This window comes from Cervus canadensis, chromosome 22 (assembly GCF_019320065.1).
Source record: "Cervus canadensis isolate Bull #8, Minnesota chromosome 22, ASM1932006v1, whole genome shotgun sequence".
NCBI lineage: Eukaryota > Metazoa > Chordata > Mammalia > Artiodactyla > Cervidae > Cervus > Cervus canadensis.
The window spans coordinates 20305563-20326254 of NC_057407.1; the positions used below are offsets into that span (position 1 = coordinate 20305563).

General features: G+C 42.1%; 1 long non-coding RNA gene and 1 other non-coding gene across 2 annotated transcripts in view; one reads left to right on the plus strand and one right to left on the minus strand.

The window, feature by feature from the left end:
* Nucleotides 1-236: 236 nt before the first annotated feature.
* On the plus strand, nt 237-343 carry LOC122425270. The gene has a single exon (XR_006264805.1). It is a non-coding gene; the product is annotated as a U6 spliceosomal RNA (small nuclear RNA).
* A 1576-nt stretch (nt 344-1919) lies between these two features.
* The window catches only part of LOC122424745, a 72773-nt gene continuing 54000 nt past the window's right edge, over nt 1920-20692 (minus strand). Inside the window, exons 2-3 of the long non-coding RNA XR_006264517.1 lie at nt 4464-4636; nt 1920-2076 (exon numbers count right to left, since the gene is read on the minus strand). This is a non-coding gene — a long non-coding RNA (uncharacterized LOC122424745). The remainder of the gene's footprint in view (nt 2077-4463; nt 4637-20692) is intronic.

A 20692-nucleotide genomic window follows, 5' to 3' on the forward strand; every position in this document is an offset into this window, starting at 1 on the left:
AAGCCCCATACTGGGGCCAAGTGGTAAAACATAGGAAGATAAAATGTTTTGGGGTTGAGGGTAATACTGGAAAAACTCCAGTTCTGCAGGATACACCCCAAGGGGCTATCCTTTCGTATTGAAGACATTTGGTTTCCCATACCTTAGATGTTCTGTTTTTGATATGTTTCCAACTACTGGTTAAGGGCGGGGGCAGCTAACGTTATAAGATTTGGCCCAAATAAGAATTTAGGTTTGTGCTCGCTTTGGCAGCACATATACTAAAACTGGAACGATACAGAGAAGATTAGCATGGCCCCTGCGCAAGGATGACACGCAAATTCATGAAGCGTTCCATATTAAAAAAAAAAAAAAAAAAGAATTCAGGTTTGATCAGGATGGGGAATACATGTAACTCCATGGCTGATTCATGTCAATGTATGACAAAACCCACTGCAATGTTGTGAAGTAATTAGCCTCCAACTAATAAAAATAAATGAAAAAAAAAAAAAAAAAGAATTCAGGTTTGGGAAATTTGGAACCGGCACCAAACTGTTAATGGATTCCTTGAAAGACGCTTCCAATATAGGAAGTGTCCAAATGTCATGAACTCCGATATAACTGGGGTCTCTCCTGAATGTATAATGGCACGTGCTTGAGACAGGCAGAATGTCCCACAGTAGGTGAGACAGGACTGCCTCTTGGCCAGAGCAGCTTAGCCACATTAGTTCCTAACCAACTTGGTCTGTTAGTGGGTGGCACACATGTGAGAAGTGGGGGTCTTCTCTTTCCTCCTTTTAGCCAAAAAGGAGGAATTCATGGACTTCCCTGTGGTGAGAGCTAAAAGTACATGGAGTTCCCATGCGACACTCACCAGATCACTGGGGCAGCTGGTATTCTGTGTTGATACTGGGAGATGTACCTGTGGAACTTTGGTTGATAAAGAGAAAGGATCATCCCAGACAGGGAGAAGAGGTCAGACGGTGGATGTTTTCTGTTCTTGCCAGAAGCTCACAGTGTTTCTGGATGACGGGGTTCCTGGTCTTGCAACCAGCTCACAGGGCTCCCCAGCTCACTTCAGTGAAACCAACCTGACCAGAAGAGGTCAAGTTATGGGCGAACCTACTTTGGGAACCTTTTGCATTCAAGCGTCCCTGGTGCCTTTTCTTCAACTCAAAGCCAGCGTCCTTGTTTTGTTTTGTCAGGCGGTCCTAATTACCTGGGATTTTCCCAGTCTTATCTCCTAGCTCACAGGTCTGGCCACCTTCCTTTACCAAACTGAGACTGACTATGGAGAATGCTATTGTTGGCTCCTGGAGGTCTGCAAGGTGGGCAACAAGCCCCGACGTGGCAACTAGTGCCTTGTGCAGAGGACAGCACTACTGGTGAGGCAGAAGCAAGACTGCCATGGCTCCTCACGCCCACAGGTCCCATCATCCCCAGGTATCTTATCACTGGGAGGCCAGCCAGACGCAGCAGGGAGACATGCCTGAGTTTCAGTCTCTGACCCCCAACAATGCCACAGTATGATCATCTCAAAGGAGTGCAGTCCAGACGACTCTAGGGGCTATGCTGTATGAGAACCACACCTGGGTATCAGGCTGCTGGGCAGAGTTGTTCTGAACTTGGCTAAAGACTGTTGCTGTTCTAACCTATCAGAGTGTACTCAAAGACCAGAGGCAGTCATTCCCAGGCGAACCTTCAAAGCCTACACCATCCACGGACTAGAGCCGGGAGCTCCAACGAGCCCAGAGCTGAGTGGATCGGTACAGATGAAAAAGCCATCTGGGTTGCCACAAGTTGATCCTTTTGGGTCAGGTCCCAGGGTCCTCCTGTCTGGTGTCATTCGAGCTAATAAAACGAGTCCAAGTTCCATTCAGAAGCAAAGCAAAGTTTTATTCTTTGATGATCAAATGGAGAAGTGCAAGCTTGAGCTCAAGAGAACATGTTTTTTCCAAACGGCCGTTGGCAGGGCTGCCTTATAGGGTTCCTATAGTGGGGAGAGGAGGATGGAGTTCTTGTGCTGCTGCTCATGGCTCCAGATCCAAATGATAGGTGCAGCATCTCTGCCATCTTCAAGTGTTGCGCACAGCGTGTCTGCACAGGGTACACCAAGTTTAAGTGTTAGGCGCAGCTGTTTTGCACTAGGAACTCTGGTCTGAAGTGCACTTGGCACCCTGTGAGTTAAGTGAAACTAGATTAAGCACAAAGGAAAAGAAAGAAAAAAAGGTTAGACTTATTTTGATTTCCCAGATTCTATTTTAATTTTTTGGAAATCATTAAAGACCTTTGCCAGTGACAAGCTGAAATGGAACTGGGAATCAGGGATGGAACTGAAGGATGTCATGTTGGAGCTGGTTCAATGAAGGAGAGGCAGAACTGAAGGCAAAATGTCCAAAGTTGATTTCTCTCACCAAATTTCCAACCACTCCTGTTCTGTGGCCTTACTATAGCAGTAAGTAGGCAGGGCCACCGTGCCACAAGTGTTAGAGGGCACCATCTACGTTGAGTCCATGTACATACTCCTCGAGTTGTACAACCTATATAGCCCAGTGGAAAAACTGGCTCCTTTTAGAAGTTACGGCATTGCTCTTACATACAAGCAAAAAGCAAAAGAAATCCAGCCAGCCAGCCAGGGAAATTCCAGTCACTTTATTGGTCTAGATCTGCAGAGACTAGGATTCCAATAAAGATGCCTCATGGGCATCAGGCAGAGACAGGCTTACTGGGTACGATTCTGGACTAGTCTCCCCCAGCCCCAATTCCACAGCCAGCTACATAGGCTGCAGCGTTCCGAGCAAAATGAAATGTGAAATCCCTTCCCTTTCCAAAAAGCAGGGGGAAAATGCAAGTTATTTTAAAAGACTCAGAATATACCACTGTAGGATAAATATAACTTTGAGCTGGAAACATCTGAGAATCAACAGATGCAGGAAGAAGTTTTGTTTGTGCTCTCATTTTCTTTCTAAAACAGAGGCTTCCAAAAGAACTCAACTGCCAAAAACCCTCCTCCAAGGGACATGTCCTGTATCAGGGGCAAACAGTGACTCCTGTCGACTTTAAGGAAAAATGCACACCGTCAAGGGTTGTGAGTTTAACTTTCCTGCAGGGGCCTTACGAACAGCTATCACCTGGGAAACAGCCCCCCGTTCACTCTGCTCCAAAGAGGCAGGGAAGCAACCAGCTTACCTATGTTTCTGGGCTAGTGAAAACATGCAGTCAAGCATTTTTCTCTGTAAAAGATTATAGCCAGTTACAAAAAACAGACATCTCAAGTTAATAAGTTTAGTGCTTTTGTACATATGGCAAGATGCACAAATCTGGGTTCATTAGAATACTTCCTGAGATACACATCTAACTTTGGAAGGGGCTGGTCTTCCAAAACACAGGGTACCTCATCTTGTTTTTCATCCTAAATTCCTCTCAAGGGGCTTTGTTGGTCAGCAATATGATAAGATGAAGTTAATAATATGATAACTTAATCCTATAGAACTGGGTACAAGCAACCAGAACTCTTTGATCTTCTCACCTCCTGTCACCAGGTGAGAAAGATGGCACTAGGGTAAGAAATTGTATAAACAGGCTTTACAAAAACAAAGCTAACCTTCTATTAATTCCCCCCCCTCCATATATTTCTCTGTGCCTACCATTTACTGTCCCTTGAAATCCTAACCCTTTTCCTTGTAAAGATGGTATATACACCCCAAATTCTATCCATTTCTTCATTATAGTTTTCTGTGCACTTCGGTATATGTATGTGAATAAAGATCTATCTTTCCTCTTGCTTAGCTTAACCTGTCTCTTGTCAGTTTAATTTGCAGGCCTCGAAGCACTGAAGCTAACAGGGAAGAGGAAAGGTTTTCCTCCCTCCCAACGATATTAAAACATAAAACTCTTTCTTCCTTCTTTGGTTTCTCTTTTGCTTTGTCATAGTGTCTTTAGTTGCTTCTTAGTGCTACTTTATATAAAGAAATTTAAAATTTAAATTATTAACATGAATTGTACCATTTACCTTTATATTGTACAGTGTAGTTTTAAGTGCAAATATAACTGCATTTGTGTAAAAATCACTGAAATTATACAATTTATATTTTGTAGCTCATTCATGCATATGTATTTTATTCTTATAAGAACAATGGAAGAGCTGGACAAAAATAACTCAACTGTTTTATATTTTACTTCTTAATGTTCACATATTCTATTAATACCAATACTCTCTACCATGACTTATGGATGACTAAGGAAGGACTGCTAAGAAAAACAACTATGGATTGCTCATCTTTCCCTTTCTTTTTCTGTAATTTTTGGAATAAGTGGTTGGATGATACAGAGAAGTAACAAGAAAAAGAAAGGATATGTTAGGGTTCCTTGGTCACTTAGGTCTCTTAGAATGCCACAGCCTTCTTTCTCTGTCAGAAGCAAGTTCGATTTGAATGAAAAATGTGGCCTCAGCCTCTACTTAGTCATAGATGTAAACCACTTACCTTGTAATGGTGTTGAGTCTCACTGAACTCCCACACATCCTTGGTCCATCAGGATTCTGTGTTCATGTGGCTCGTCTGGCACTATGTGCAAACGCATGGCAAGAAACTGAGGACTGCACACTGCACTATCCCCTCTGCTCATGTGTGCGTGCCCCGGTCCCCACGGACTGCACCTACAAAACATAAATTCAAATGTACAATTATTAAGAATTTTCAGGATGATTTCAGGGCCATAGACAGTTAAACCACGGGGCCCTTTTCAACAGGGCACCCTCTATAACTGCACAACTACATGTGGCTAGTAGTTACCATGTTAGATAGTACAGGTCTACAATACATAAGGAATTCTTTCAATTCAATAACTCCTATTAGGTTCAATACCTGCATTAGGAAGATCCCCTGGAGGAGGAAATGGCCACCCACTCCAATGTTCCTGAAGGGATAATCCCATGGACAGAGGAGCCTGACAGGCTACAGTTCATGGGGTTGCAAAGAGCTGGACACGAATGAGTGACTGAGTATGCACACAATGTCAATTCCTGTAGGAAAATGGGTAAAGGATATGAATAGGCAATTTACAAAGAGAAAGTACTACTAAGATACAAAAAGATGCTCAAAATTATTACTAAATTCAAAAAATCAAATTAAATCCATGAGCCCAGAAAAATCACAAAGTTGGACAATGCTAAATGTTGGTGGGGATACAGGTATAAGGTGTCATCATTAGCTGGGGGTTGGGGAGGATGGACAAGTGCATACATTATGAACAGTGACTTAGTCAAATTAAATACATGAGAGCAATTAATTCTGCTGATAGCTATTTATCCTAAAAAAACAGACATTTCTTTTTGTGTTGATTGTCTTCTCCACTTGACTATAAGCTCCATTGACAGCAGGGACTTTATTTAGGTCATCCAGCTCAAGTGGTAAAGAATCTGCCTGCAATACAGGAGACAAAGGAGGCTAGTGTTCGATCCCTGGTCAGGAAGATCCCCTGAAGGAGGAAATGGCAACCCACTCCAGTATCCTTGCCTGGGAAATCCCATGGACAGGAGAGCCTGGCAGGCTACGGACCACGGGATCACAGAGTTGGACATGACTATGATTCAGAGCACATACCCTGTCAAGTCCAATGTAGGGATCAGGGCTGGCACACAGTAGATGCTCAATAAGTACTTGCAAAATGAATGAATGAACGCTGCAGTCATTACAGAAACCCAGTGAAGCATGAGTTTTACAAATGAAGAAAATGAAGCTCAGAGCTACCATCATGATTCCAACATCGTATGTGCAGCTGGAGGCAGAGTTGGCATTAGCAGAAGGTCCAAAAGGCTGACTCCCAGGCATCATCCATTTATTATTTCAACATTTCTTACTGCATATCTCAGGGAAAATCAGCCTACAAGTAACTGGAGAGAGGAACTGCACAATCACAATTTCAGGGTTTAAATTTGAGCCTATCTCAATATAGAAAAAGTCTACTAGGTAAGGCTTTCCTCTAATGCCTTCCTGAGTTCTTGAGTGGTGCCTTTTCCAAGAGTTGCTACTTTTTAAAAAAGACGAAAAAGGGATACAAGGAAAGGGAAAGATAGGAAGCTATCTAATAGACTTAAGGTTTTAACTTTACTGCACATATTCAGCCATTCAGAAACAAAACAGGCAGACTCAGACAGAACCAATTCACAGCTTTATGTTACAGCTTTAATGTTAAAAAGGGTTAACATTTACCCGCCAGCTTGTTTGCTTTTTGCCTTTCACTTTCTCTCTGTAGTTTTGATGAGTTATCTTTTGAAAATAGTTTGAGTACTTGCTTCAGTTTTCTCAGCTCTTTTTGGCGATCCTTCCCTTGGCAGGTCGCACCTTATTTGGGTCTAAGTACTCACTCTACACCTTCTCCACCCGCTGTTTCATGAATCAAGTGTTAACTAAGTTTGTAGCAAAACAAATCCATCTGGAAATTGGCATTTATATGATGTGTTCCTAAAACTGCCGTTTATTATTCCTGGCGTGTGCGCGTGTGTAAAAAAACTCAGAATAATTTAAAGCAGGAAGTGCTGAAATGGCTGGGTGTGCATTTAGAAGCTGGAATGCATGCCATAAGGGGAGGGCATACACGGAGAGCTCTAAAGGTTGAATGACTATCGTTGGTATCAGGCATGCTAAATATTTGACCATTTTAACTAAACACTGTTAGTCTGAACATGTTCTATCTTCTCTATTTACTAAAGGATTATTTTCCAATTGCAAAAAGGATTACAGTTATACCAAGTCAAAATACATAGCCTCTTTTCTTCATTAGTTTATTTATTTATACCCAGCCCTGCTTATGGCAAGAGGATCTGAACTAGCTCAAACACGGTGTGATGGACTGGATTATCTGGGGAAGCATTCTTTTCCTATACTGATTCCTACTTCCAAATGGATAACAGTACTAAAATTAATAACAAAATAATGATTCAGAATCACTAATATCCTCTGAGTGCCTACCATGTGCCAGGCTCTTTGCCAAGTACTATCCATATATTTTCTCATGCAGTCCTCACAACAAACCAGGAGTAGACACTACTTTTGACTCCATTTCATTGATAATAAAATGAAGTTTAGAGAAATAGAGTGAGCAACAGCATTTATTATAATGTAAGCAGTGAAGATGGGAATGAATGCAATCCTGTTCCAGGAGGTTTCCTCCCTACCAGCCCTATTCAGCACAGTCCTGGTTGAAGATGTCCTGGCTGGAGAAGAAGTTCATAATCATTCACTTGAATCCAGGGGACGCTTACTGACAGATTAGAGGAGAAGGACAACTAAGGCTGGAAGTACAGAGACAAACTGTGTGGTTATCTCAACTTGCTCATATCCAGGAATGAGCAATATAACATTGTGGGAATGTAACAAGTTCCCACACACAGTTTTCCCCATGGCATCTCTCTGAGATTTCAAATAGTGAGCACATCTATTATACTGACCAGTCTATCCCCTGGAACATTTGTGTTCGATGGGTATTTGTTAAATGAATAAATATACCATTGGGTTCACCAACTCAGAAAAGAAACCTTCCTAGGAGGTGAGTGTCTAGAGATACTACCTTCAGGAATTAAAGAATGGAGCAGGAAGACAAGTGAATTTCCCTCTAGTAGACAACTTCTAAGAATAAATGTTTCATATTTCAGTTTCTGTGGGTCAGAAGCATCCAATTAATGCCTGTATTCCGGACCCACAGAAGTTGTGAAATATGAAACATTTATTGTTTCAAATAGATAGGTTTCAGTCTAATTTGTCATGCAGCAATAAATAACTAACACTTTTCCTGATAACTTCGACAGTAAAGAATCTGCCTGCAATGTAGGAGACAAGACCCAGGTTCAATCCCTGAGTCAGGAAGATCTGCTGGAGAAGGGAATGGCAACCCACTCCAGTATTCTTGCCTGGAGAATCCCAGGGATAGAGGAACCTGGTGGGCTTCCCCAAGCATGGGCTTCCCTGGTGGCTCAGATGGTAAAGAGCCTGCCTGCAGTGTGGGAGATTCAGGTTTGATCCCTGGGTCGGGAAGATCCCTGGGAGAAGGAAATGGCAACCCACTCCAGTATCCTTGCCTGGAAAATTCCATGGACGGAGGGGCCTGGTGTATAGTCGTGGAGTTGTAAAGAGTTAGACTTGACTGAGCGACTTCACGTTCACTTTCCAATGTAACAAGGACTATAAAAAGGAACTGAAGCTATGGAAATGGTATAAGACCATTTATAACTGACCTGTTTGTTATTTCCTGGCTGATTTACCCAGAGTAATTATCTGTAAACATCCTTACAACAGAAAGGGACAATGTGCTTATTTTCAGAGGCAACAAAAGGGAGAGGAGGCCTCAGGACCTTCAGTCCCATCCCACAGTCAGTCCTAGGAAGAAAGGACACTCAAGAAAATGAGCATGTCATCACAGCTTCGGAAAGGGAAGATAGCCAGGCATAGGGAGTATGTCCAAGAGTAACAATTAACTCTATGGAAAAATTCATCCTGGTTTCCAAATACTCTTTAACCCTGAAGTTGGGTGATGTATCAACTGGATTAGGTTCAGCTATGTAAAACAGAAAGCTCTCAAGTAACACAGGAAAACGAGCTTGCTTCTTGGTTACCTAGAATTCTCACATAGGACAAGGTCATTTGAGGACTGGTCTAGCAGCTCAGGGATGTCATGCAGGTCCAGTCTCCCCCCATTCATCCCTGAGGAGATGCCAAGAGGGCAGCCCCACTCTCCCAGTCCAACATGACTGTTTCATTTCTGTGTGTACATTGTCATTCTTACAACAGGATGGAGAAAAGGGCAAGGAAGAGCATACTCATCCACTTCAACAGACCTCCTAGAGTCCCACGTGACTCTTCTGTTTATTTCTTATTGGCCAGAACTTATTCATGTGGATGCCGATAGCTGTAAAGGAGGCAGTGAAATGTGTCCAGATAAACATCAAGGTTCTGTTACTAAAAGCAAGGGGAGGCCAGAAGTAACCTTTGCTATAGGTAACAGGACTGTCAGAGCAGCAGATGGCTTGTTAATTCTAAGATTTCTAGGATCTGACACATTTCACATTTTCAGTTCTCTCTCTCGCCTTTAATTCTATCAAACAAGACTAGACACCACTCTCTTTGCCCTTCCATCTTCATACCTCTGCCTCTACTGGTGCTGCTGCTGGAGTCCCAGCCCCCACCATCCATATTCATCCAGCAACACTGTCACTTCTCCTGTGATTCTTTTCTCAATCTTCTCCCTCTTCTGAAAACTCACAGCACTGATTTGTACTTTTATCCACTTACTAGAGGAAATAAATATTACCATGTGCTTTTCAACTACTAGACACTCTTGTCGGGAATGCAAGTATGAATTAGGTAAGGACCCAGCCATTGAAAGAATGTTTGGTGAGAACAACTGATAAATGTTTGCTAAATGACAAATGACTAATCTGCCTTGAAGCCTCATGCCAAGAATTGATTATATATGGTTTTCATAGTCATATGCATTATGAAGGATGAAATGTGGCCCATGTGCATCTAACCGAATGGGATTTCTTTAATACCTCCTGTGTGTTTGGTACTGTGTTTTGCACATGACTCGTCCATCCTACACTCACATGTTTAACAATGTGGCTGACATTATGCAAGGTGCTCGGCATAAGAAGAAATGCCTGATCCTTTTCCCTTAGAAACTCAGGGAATAGACAAATGAACAGATTATTACAACCTGTTGCAATAAAGAACTAGGCTGGAGACACCTATGGAGTGATAACAATATGAAACCTAGCCTATAAGGGGCAGAAAGCCCCCATAAGAAAGTGGCATTTAAATCTGAAAGATAACTAGAAAGTGGCCAAACTCAGAAGAAAAGGGTTGAGGGAGCATCTCCTCCAAAGGCCCAGTGGTGAACAACAGAACATGGGGCATTTATGGCACAGTAGCATGGAGAAGGCAATGGCACCCCACTCCAGTACTCTTGCCTGGAAAATCCCATGGACGGAGGAGCCTGGTGGGCTGCAGTCCATGGGGTCGCCAAGAGTCGGACACGACTGAATGACTCCACTTTCACTTTTCACTTTCATGCATTGGAGAAGGAAATGGCAACCCACTCCAGTGTTCTTGCCTGGAGAATCCCAGGGACGGCAGAGCCTGGTGGGCTGCCGTCTATGGGGTCGCACGGATTCAGACACGACTGAAGCGACTTAGCAGCAGCAGCAGCAGCAGCATGGCCCCACATCAGGATTCCAGGTTGGGACCAATAGGAGGTGAAGCTGGAGGTGTATTAGGTAGACAGCTGTATAAAATCAGTAACGAACTGTATTTGATGTGAATAACGGTCACCCAAAGTGTGTCTTAAACAAAAGATTATATTTTTCTATTTAATTTTTAACTTTCTCTAGCATTATTGAGGTAGAACTGACAAATAATTCATATTTAAGGTATACAATGTGATGTTTTGACATAGATATATTATGTGAAATGTTTACTAAAATCAAGTTAAATAACATATTCAACACCTTACATAGTCACCCTGGTCTTTTGGGTGAGAACAATTAAGATACACACTGCTAGTAAATTTCAAACATACAATAAATACATTATTATCAACTATAATCACTCTGTTGTACATAAGATCCCCGGAACTTACTATCCTGTATATCTGAAGTTTCATATCCTTTGGCCAATTTTAAAAGCTTCAATTTTTTTTTTCCCTAGTATAATGACTCCCAGGTTAGGCAGTTTAGAACTGATATAGAAGCCTGATGGTGCCACAAGGGACTCAGGGCCCTTCTGTCACTCAGCACAGCATCCTTAGGACATACTTAATCCTTGTGGTCAGAGGATGGTCATTCCACCTTCAGCATCTCCTCAACCACCAGAAACTAGGCAAGAAGCATGAGGCATTTCTCCCTCAGAGCTTCCAGAAGGAACCAAGCTTGCTGACACCTTCACTTTGGACTTCTAAATTCCTGAAACGTGAGAGAATAAAGTTCTGCTGACTGTACAACTGAGTCTCTGGTAATCTGTTACAGCAGCTAATACAAGATTTAAATAAATGTTAAGGAGACTAAATCAACAAGACTGAGTGGGCATGAAAAAGATTCCCTGCTTTCTGGTTTGGCCAACCAGGCAAATGGTGGTGCTTTTGCTGAGGTGAGAAAACACAAGAGGAAGGACAGAATCGGAAACACAAAAAAAGGTTCAGCTGTAGACAAGTTGCTTTGGAGACGCCTAAGGGACACGGAGGCGACAGGTCGGGATGGAGATTAGATGCAGCAGCACCTGAAGCCATCAGAGCGGATCTTGCCTGCAAGCTGCCTAAGACTCTTCCAGAGGGATGAGACTTTCACGTGTGAAGTGATTCAGGAACACCCGAGACAGTGTGTACTAAAATGCCCAAATGTGGAGCATAGCTATTTCAGGAGGCCTGAATTGGGGAAAATTAATGTAAGGTGGAAAAAATGGCCCATGATTCTATACTAATGAGCAAGGTTGTTTCATTTTTATTATTAATTGGCACAAACGCACATTAGCCTCTGACCAAACAGGCTGTACCGACTCGAGAGGATGGTTTTCATCATATGTGTGGATGCTTGCAGAATGTTAGAACCAGAGAGGACACATCCTGTTCAACCTCCTCCCCTCACAGATGGAAAAGCAGAGACTCTGAAGGAGAAGCACTTGCCAAAGTCAGTAAAGAAGATCAAATAAGATCCCAGCACAGGCTTGACCTCCACCCTGAAACTCACTTTAGAAAACAAATTGTGAAAAAAAAAAAAAAGAAAACAAATTGTGAAAAACTTTATCTGAAGGAAAATGATGCAGGGTTTGATGTATAAAAGTCGAATGAGGAGGAAAATGAGCAGATGAAAATACTGTCAGGCTCCAGAGCCAGAAACACCTGGTTTCAAACCCAAATGTAATCAGGGCATATCTGTAAGAATGCTTTTGGGTTTTTTTTTTTAATCACAAAGATAAGATGATTACTGGTTGGCACAATTGAGTAAGTCCAGTGGCAGGGAAGACTTTGAGTGTGGTTTAAGCAGGGCTCCAGTTTTGTTTCTGCTGCTAAGTTTTTCTCTGCCCTTCGCAGTTTCACTCTCAGACTAGTTTCCCACTGCAGCTGTACCTGACTGCATCTCACCACCCAGAGCACACAGCAACTGTACAGAGGTACACTGAGGACAGAGAGCAGGGGTGGTCCACGCATTAACTGTAGACAATCTTAAAACAGCAGTAAAACCAACAAAATTAGATCTATTATTATCATTACAACACAGAGGCCTTTTGACACAAGGTGAGTAATGAAGTGCTCCTCCCACCTAAGCCAACTGCAGCCACACCCAATGCGTGGCACCCCAGTGTAGCTGTGCCCCAGAATTTCCAGCACAAGTCAAGAGAGCCATACTCACTGTAGATTAAACCACCTGCCTACTCCTAAACCCAAGTGTGGCCAGTGAAAGTATGGATGTGCTGACTGGCCTAGTGTAAGTTACAGGCTGATTCCAGAGATGGAATCAGCTTTCCCAAACTCCTAAAAGTTCCCAGTTGAAACCTAGAATGGGTGAGATGGGGAAAGATGAACAGAGGCTGGTGAAGAAGCCATCAGATGTTCACCACACCTTGTGACCTTAAGAAAGGTCACGAGTCTCAAATATGTGCTAGATACTATCTTAAGAGTTCCACATGTAGGTATCAATACATTCTAACCCAGGATAGCTATTCTGATTATCTCCACGTTATCAATCACAAGCCTAACAGAAAGCAAACAGCACACTTAAGTTAAAACACTTTGACAAGGGCTTATTTGCAAAGAGACTATTTACAAAGGTGTAGGCTGTATGTGATCACGATGGCATGACCACTCACCTAGAGCCAGACATTCTGGAATGCGAAGTCAAGGGGGCCTAAGGAAGCATCACTACGAACAAAGCTAGTGGAGGTGATGGAATTCCAGTTGAGCTATTTCAAATCCTAAAAGATGATGCTGTTCAAGTGCTGCACTCAATATGACAGCAAATTTAGGAAACTCTGCAGTGACCACAGGACTGGAAAAGGGCAGTTTTCATTCCAATTCCAAAGAAAGGCAATGCCAAAGAATGCTCAAACTACTGCACAATTGCACTCATCTCACATGCTAGAAGAGTAATGCTCAAAATTCTCTAAGCCAGGCTTCATGAACTTCCAGATGTTCATGTTGGATTTAGAAAAGTGCGTGAACCATGAACTTCCAGATGTTCAAGTTGGATTTAGAAAAGTAAGAGGAACGAGAGATCAAATTGCCAATATCCGTTGATCATCGAAAAAGCAAGAGAGTTCCAGAGAAACATCTACTTCTGCTTTACTGACTATGCCAAAGCCTTTGACTGTGTGGATCACAACAACCTGTGGAAAATTCTTCAAGAGATGGGAGTACCAGATCACCTGACCTGCCTCCTGAGAAATATGCATGCAGGTCAAGAAGCAACAGTTAGAACTGGACATGGAACAACAGACTGGTTCCAAATCAGGAAAGGGGTGGGTCAAGGATGTATATTGTCACCCTGCTTATTTAACTTATATGCAGAGTACATCATGAGAAATGCTGGACTGGATGAAGCACAAGCTGGAATCAAGATTGCTGGGAGAAATATCAATAACCTCAGATATGCAGATGACACCACCCTTATGGCAGAAAGCGAAGAACTAAAGAGTCTCTTGATGAAAATGAAAGAGGACAGTGAAAAAATTGGCTTCAAGCTCAACATTCAGAAAACTAAGATCATGGCATCTGGTCCCATCACTTCACGGCAAATAGATGGGGAAACAGCAGCAGACTTTATTTTTCGGGGCTCCAAAATCACTGCAGATGTTGAGTGCAGCCATGAAATTAAATGATGCTTACTCCTTGGAAGGAAAGTTATGAGCAACCTAGACAGCATATTAAAAAGCAGAGACATTACTTTGCCAACAAAGGTCCATCTAGTCAAAGCTATAGCTTTTCTTTTTTTTTTTTTCATTTATTTTTATTAGTTGGAGGCTAATTACTTCACAACATTGCTTCAAGTAGTCATGTATGGATGTGAGAGTCGGACTATAAAGAAAGTTGAGCACTGAAGAACTGATGCTTTTGAACTGTGGTGTTGGAGAAGACTCTTGAGAGTCCCTTGGACAGCAAGGAGATACAACCAGTCAATCCTAAAGGAAATCAGTCCTGAATATTCATTGGGAGGACTGATATTGAAGCTGAAACTCCAATACTTTGACCACCTGATGCAAAGAACTGACTCCTTGGAAAAGACCTAATGCTGGGAAAGACTGCAGGCAGGAGGAGAAGGGGACAACAGAGGATGAGATGGTTGGATGGCATCACCGACTCAACGGACATTAGTTTGAGTAAGCTCTGGGAGTTGGTGATGGACAGGGAAGCCTGGTATGCTGCAGTCCATGAGGTCACAAAGAGTTGGACACAACTGAGTGACTGAACTGAACTGAATTGAGGCTGTGTGTTAAAGAAGGAAATGGCAACCCACTCCAGTATTCTTGCCTGGGAAATACCAAGGACAGAGGAGCCTGGCGGGCTATAATACATGAAGTCACAAGAGTCAGACATGACTTAGAGACTAAACAACAAAAGCAGCTTGTTGAGTGTAGAAAACTATGAAGGAGCACGCAGGGACCTAAGAATAGGAGCAACAGAGCTGTCACCACCCTTAGCCCTACAGGGACAAGGGGAGGAAGGAGTTACCGGAAGCTGAGAAAGAGAGGAAGATGTAAAGAGATGGTCCCAGAAACTTGACAGAAGCCATGGCATTTGGCTAAAAACACAGTTAACCCAAGATTCACAGCAAGAGAATCTAGGAAGTAAATAATCTCCCCTCATTCCTCTTCCTCCCAGCCATGGTGGGGGCTGTGTGCTGGTCAACCTAAATAGGAAGCATAGGATGCCACAGCCTGCCGATGACAGCAGTCTCCTGGGTGGAAATCAGAGCAGAAAGGGTGAAGAGTAGATTTGGAGGGACAGAGAAATAACATCTAACCCATTCCATTTTACAGATGAGGAAATTGAGACTGGAAAGTTTAAGTTATTTTGTGTGGTCCAGAGCATATACTTTTTTTTTTTCTTTTCTTTTTCTAGCTTTACTGAGGAATACCTAGCAAAGAAGAGCATATTCTTTTAATCACTATACTATGTAATCTCCCTGAGCAAATAAAAAATCCAGGCAGAGTGCCATATACATAAAACATGCTTCACAGATGTTATTTTTCCACTTCATTTTAGCCTCCACTGGCAAAGAGAAACCACTGATAAAATCAGAGTGTCCAGATCTTCCCCCCAGCAAACCAACTAAAGCTCCCTCCCAGGGAGTCAGCCCACATCTCACAGTCCACACAGTTCCAAAGCACCGGGGAGGCCACAATATAAATGTAAAAGACATGCTGCCTTTCCTCTCTGCATTTCTAAACTAACTTGAATCACTGGCTGTACCACAAAAATAAATCAAAACGTGAGAGTCTGTGAACAGTTGCCATTCAAGGTACAGTTGAACTGTTACACGATGTACAGGGTAACCAGAGGCACACAGACCAGGCAGACAGGGTGTCTGACAACGTGCGCAGACGCCGGCAAGCAGCGCCTGCACGGGCCCGCTCTAAGAAAATCAAAGCATTTGACTGGCTTCTTCTTAATCCAATTCATGCTCTTGCTTCACTCTTGTCAGGAAGGTGGGTGGCAGACATTATTTATCATTCCAGTGTCACCAGTGGGCTCAAAGAGTGACATGATTTACCTATCGTCAAAGGAGTTTTCAAAACAGCCCAACTCCATTTGACACATTCTTTTCAGCAAGCCAAATATGCTGTCGGTCCATACCTTGAATGTGTCAATATTATTTGCAAGCGACACCCACATCCCCATCCCATGTGATAGAGTTAGGTTAGTCATTTGAAAGAGTTGATAGGGAGGTTATTCAGAAAAGAGGAATGCTGGAAAATTTGTACTTTGGGGGCTACGCATCACATGGATGAGAGGCTGATAATTATAATGCTGATACGTACAGGAGATGGCTGCAGAGGGTACCTCAAGTGAGTGTGCGTATGACCCCACTTAAGGCTCAAAAGCACCCCAAGAAGGGGTACTACTGTCTCTATCATTTTACAGAACAGGAACATGAGTCCAGAGAGATTAAGTAACTCACCTGGAGACAGGGTCGGACTCTTGGACATGCAACTTTAGAAGGGACCAGCATTTGGTTCAGGGCTCCACTGTAGCCATCATGAAATTCCTAATAACTTCTGAACAAGGGGACCTGCATTTTTATTTTGACCTGTATTTTATTTACCAGGCCCTGCAAATAATGTAGCAGGCTCTGCTTGGAGGCATCTATCCTATAAATACCTACAGGTTGTCCCAAGAAGAGGGGGATGGCAAGATGTTCAGGTCCCTGGTCTCACGAAGCTGCCATTCCACAGAGGGAGAAAGATGACAAAGGAACAGCAAGATAATGACAGACGGTGAAGACTGCTATAAAGAAAGTAAACAGGGGGGTGAGATAAAGTAAACATGGATGGGTAGGTGCTACTTCATGTAGGGGGATCACCTGTAAACAGGTAGCACTTAATGAGACCGAGACTGAGAAGGAGCTAGCCTGTCAGGACCCAGAGCCAGGCTCAGAACAAGGGGGTGCAAACAAGGGTGAAGGAACAAAGGAAGCAGGAGCGGGACACATGTGCAGGGGTCCAGGAAGAGTCCTCAGGGACTTCACTGGTGTGACGGGAGCTCAAGTGTGGATAGTGAGAGGAGAGGTGCAAGTTGAAGTGAAGGATTAGGCAGAAATCGTATCATTAGGCTTTTTAGGACAAGATTAGGAACTAGGATTTGAAGCTCCTGCACTGTGAGGTTAGCAAAGCATATATTAATCAAGGGCATGAGACAAGGGGATGCAATTTTAAGATCACGCAGGCTATTGTGTGGAGAACAGATTAGATGAGGGCAGGAAACACAGGAGTAAATCACAACTATAAGCCACCAGCACACATCATGGCTTCCAACAGAACCAGTTAGACAGAATGGGAGGATTTCAGGAAGGGCTCCAGAGAATCTACATGAAACTGAATCACATTTCATGTGCATGTGTGTGTACTTGCACACACATGCACACTTATAAGTCATCTGGAGAATCCATGTATAATTGATTCACATTTCATATGAGTATAAAGATAAATTTTAAATAAAATGTTAAAAAAACAAAATATCCACAAATATATCATATTCCAAATTTACATTCATTAACTTGTGAAGCTGGATTAACTCAAATTTGTATATTAACCTGAGATTTAAAATTCCTTTGCTATCTCTGCTTATTAGAGGAGTCTCCTAGGATTACATGATGAGATAATTAACAACACCATCACTATTTAAAAACATTATTAAGTGCTTCCTAATACTGTATGACCTGAACAAAATAAACAGGATGCTGCTGGGACCAACAGAAAATTGTATCTCTTATCCTAAGTTCGCAGTTTCACATTTGGTGATCCTGAGCTTATCACTGGCTATTTTTTAAAAAGTAAGATGCTATGTATTTAAAGGCATATATTTGTTTTGTATTCTTAAAGAATGATTTCTCTATTTAATGTTGACACAGCAAATGATAACACTGACACATAAGGCAGGTCCATTCCTAAAGTTGCACATATATTCACTCATATAACCCGAAAATAGCACAAAGACTCTATTATTAGCCCCCTTTTCACAGATGAAGAAACTGAACTACAGAGAACTTAACTCTTCATATTAATAACCGAATAGCAACGTTGCATGTGTGTGCTCAGTCGCTCAATTGTGTCCAACTCTTTGTGACCCCATGGACTGTAGCCTGACAGGCTCCTCTGTCCACGGTATGTCCAGGCAAGAATACAGGAGTGGGTTGCCTCTTCCTCCTCCAGGGGATCGCCCGACCCAGGGATGGAACCTACGTCTCCTGTGGCTACTACATTGGCAGGTGGATTCTTTACCACTGAGCCACCTGTGAAGCCCCAAATAACAAGGCAGCACTGCTTATAAGCAGTCGTTTCAGAAGAAACACTCAGGTAGTCTAGTTGTAGAGTTCATGCTGTAAAGTGTAGGTGGGAAGATACGGGTGGTAAACTACAGCCCAGAGGCCAAATCTGGTCCTCTGTTCTTGTAAATAAAGTTTTATTGGAACAGCCACACTCACTGGTTTACAGGGTGTTCAAGCTTGTTGTAGCAAACCTGATTTCGCTACACCAGCAGAGGTGGACTGTCATAGCAAAGATAATATGGTCCAAAAACCCTAAAGTACTTACTACCTGGTCCTTTCTACAGGAAAAGTTTACTGAACCCTGCCCCAAACTATACTGCATGTGCTACTTGTCAGGCGCTGTTCGAGCACCAGGGACAACACGCACATAGAACAAATGAGACTCCTGTTCTCATGGGGCTTATAATTATATAACGGATTTTGTAAGATTGTATGTGTGGGTGTGTGTGTGCGCGCGCATGCGCTTGTTTGTATATGGACACACGCAGGGGAGCAATAGTCTGCTGCTATAAATTTTGACCATCCAAATACAGATGATCCCTTACATTTTATGCCTTTGTTTTAAAAAAAAAAAAAAATCTAGTAGTAGCAAAGCCTTGGGTGTCTTAGAATTGCTTTGAAAGGGAAAACAACTGATATCATTCTAGGGCCTTCTGTCACAGGCGAGTTACAAAGAGCATGGCTCTGACACAGCAGAGTGATTCTCATGTATAAAGTACACCTGCCTATTAGAACTGTACAGCTGCCTTGTTCTTGACAAGTATGCCAATAAAAGGCTAATTAATAAAAACAAAGATTGCTAAAATTGATAAATGTTTATAATAACCAAATCTGAGCTTGCAACTGAAAAAGGAAACCTGGCTAGTACTGCAGGAATTAAAATATTTCTCAATCAAAACTCTACCTGCAAGATTTATTTTTTCCTTACACCCTTAGTAAGACGCTATTAAGATTTTGTGATTGTCAACATTACCATGGCAACCTGTTTGAGAAGGGATGCAAAAAGATGCACTTAAGGCTTCTCTATAGCTGATACTCACCAATAGTGCTCATCTTTGATTAAAAGGGTAAAGTACAAATTCTTGATGTAACCAGTATCCTATGCCAAAGAACTTGCTTTTTTTTTGGCACATTATCAGATAATTAAGAAATTCATTGAATTCCTAATACGAGCTGAATCCTGGTAAAATTTCACACTTGTAATCAAAACGTGGTGAAAATACATCGATAGAGAATAGTTTGCTGATCATATTATCATAATTGTTGATTGATAGATGACATTAACAGTCTAAACACAGATTTTCTTCTCTCTTTAAAACTGCATTCTTAATTCTAACATGTGGCCTTACCTCATGAATTTTGAAGCCACTCATCTAGAATTTGTGATTCAAATTCAATCAGAATGTATTGAGTTCCTACCAGGTGCCTTCACAAGCATCTTTTATTGAATTCTCTCAGCTATACAACCATTCTTGGAAGTAGACATTATCACACCTATTTTGTAGATGAGTAAATAGAAGCTCAGAGAGGCTAAGTAACTTGCCGAAGGTCACCCAGTGAGAGAAGGGCACAGCCAAGAGTCAAATACTACTCTGTTTATGATACTTTCAGGCCCAAGCTAATGTCTATCATTCATTCCTCAGCATTGTTTTCTTAATAGACTATTGATTATATATAGGACAGAGGAAAGGGCAGTATTAAAATAAGTGAGACAATTATTTTCAAGAAGCTCAAGCTCTTTAACATCTAACACCACTATTCAAATCCCTACATGTTTGATGATTATAAATAGTTCTCTTACTTATTAAACCTTGAAACAAACTGTGCCGAATATTCTCCAGTCATCCCTTCAGACACACCCTCCATCATTTTCCACCCTATTCCATGCTAGGGGAGGCCCTTCTTGCCCTCTAGCTTTCTTGCGGGTTCAGTCAATGGACAGCACCACAGAAGATCAAAGGACAGAAAGCAAGTCAGGGTATTTACTCCCCTACCTTCCTACAAGTTGGCAGTGGCTTCATTCCTTTGATAAATGTCAAGCACCTTCCAGGCCACTTTATCCTCGAGCTGCAGTTCTCACCAGGTTTCAGCAGAACTGTCTACTTCTGTGCCTCCAGGCCTACAGGGTAACAGTACTTTCTTGCCACTGCTATCCTGGGGTGCTTCACCATCCCTTGTGAGTTTCCTTTAACCCAGCCTTTTATCGACAGTCCCTTCACTGACTGCTATTCAATCAAGGCTCTTCAGGTAAGACCTTCGATTGCTCATTTAAGATCTTTCCTCTTTTCTAAAACAAGCATTAATGCTATAAATTTTCCTCTCAGCACTGCTTTTGCTGTGTCCTACAAATTTGATATGAATTCTTTTACTCAGTTCAATGTTTTATTTCCCTTGAGGCATTCTTTTTCAACCACAGATTATTTAGAAGTGTGGTGGTTTAATTTAAAATCGTTGGGAGATTTTTCTGTTATCTTTCTGATACTAGTTTTCTGTTCCATTTCTGGTCAAGTTCATTCCACATGGTTTCAGTGCTTTTAAATTTATTGAGGTTTGTTTCATGGCCCACATATAGTTTATTTATTATATGTACCATGAGAACTCAAAAACAATGTGTATTCTGCTTCATTGGATAGTGTTCCATGTATGTCAGTTAGATTACTGGTCAGTGGTGATGATGAGTTCTTC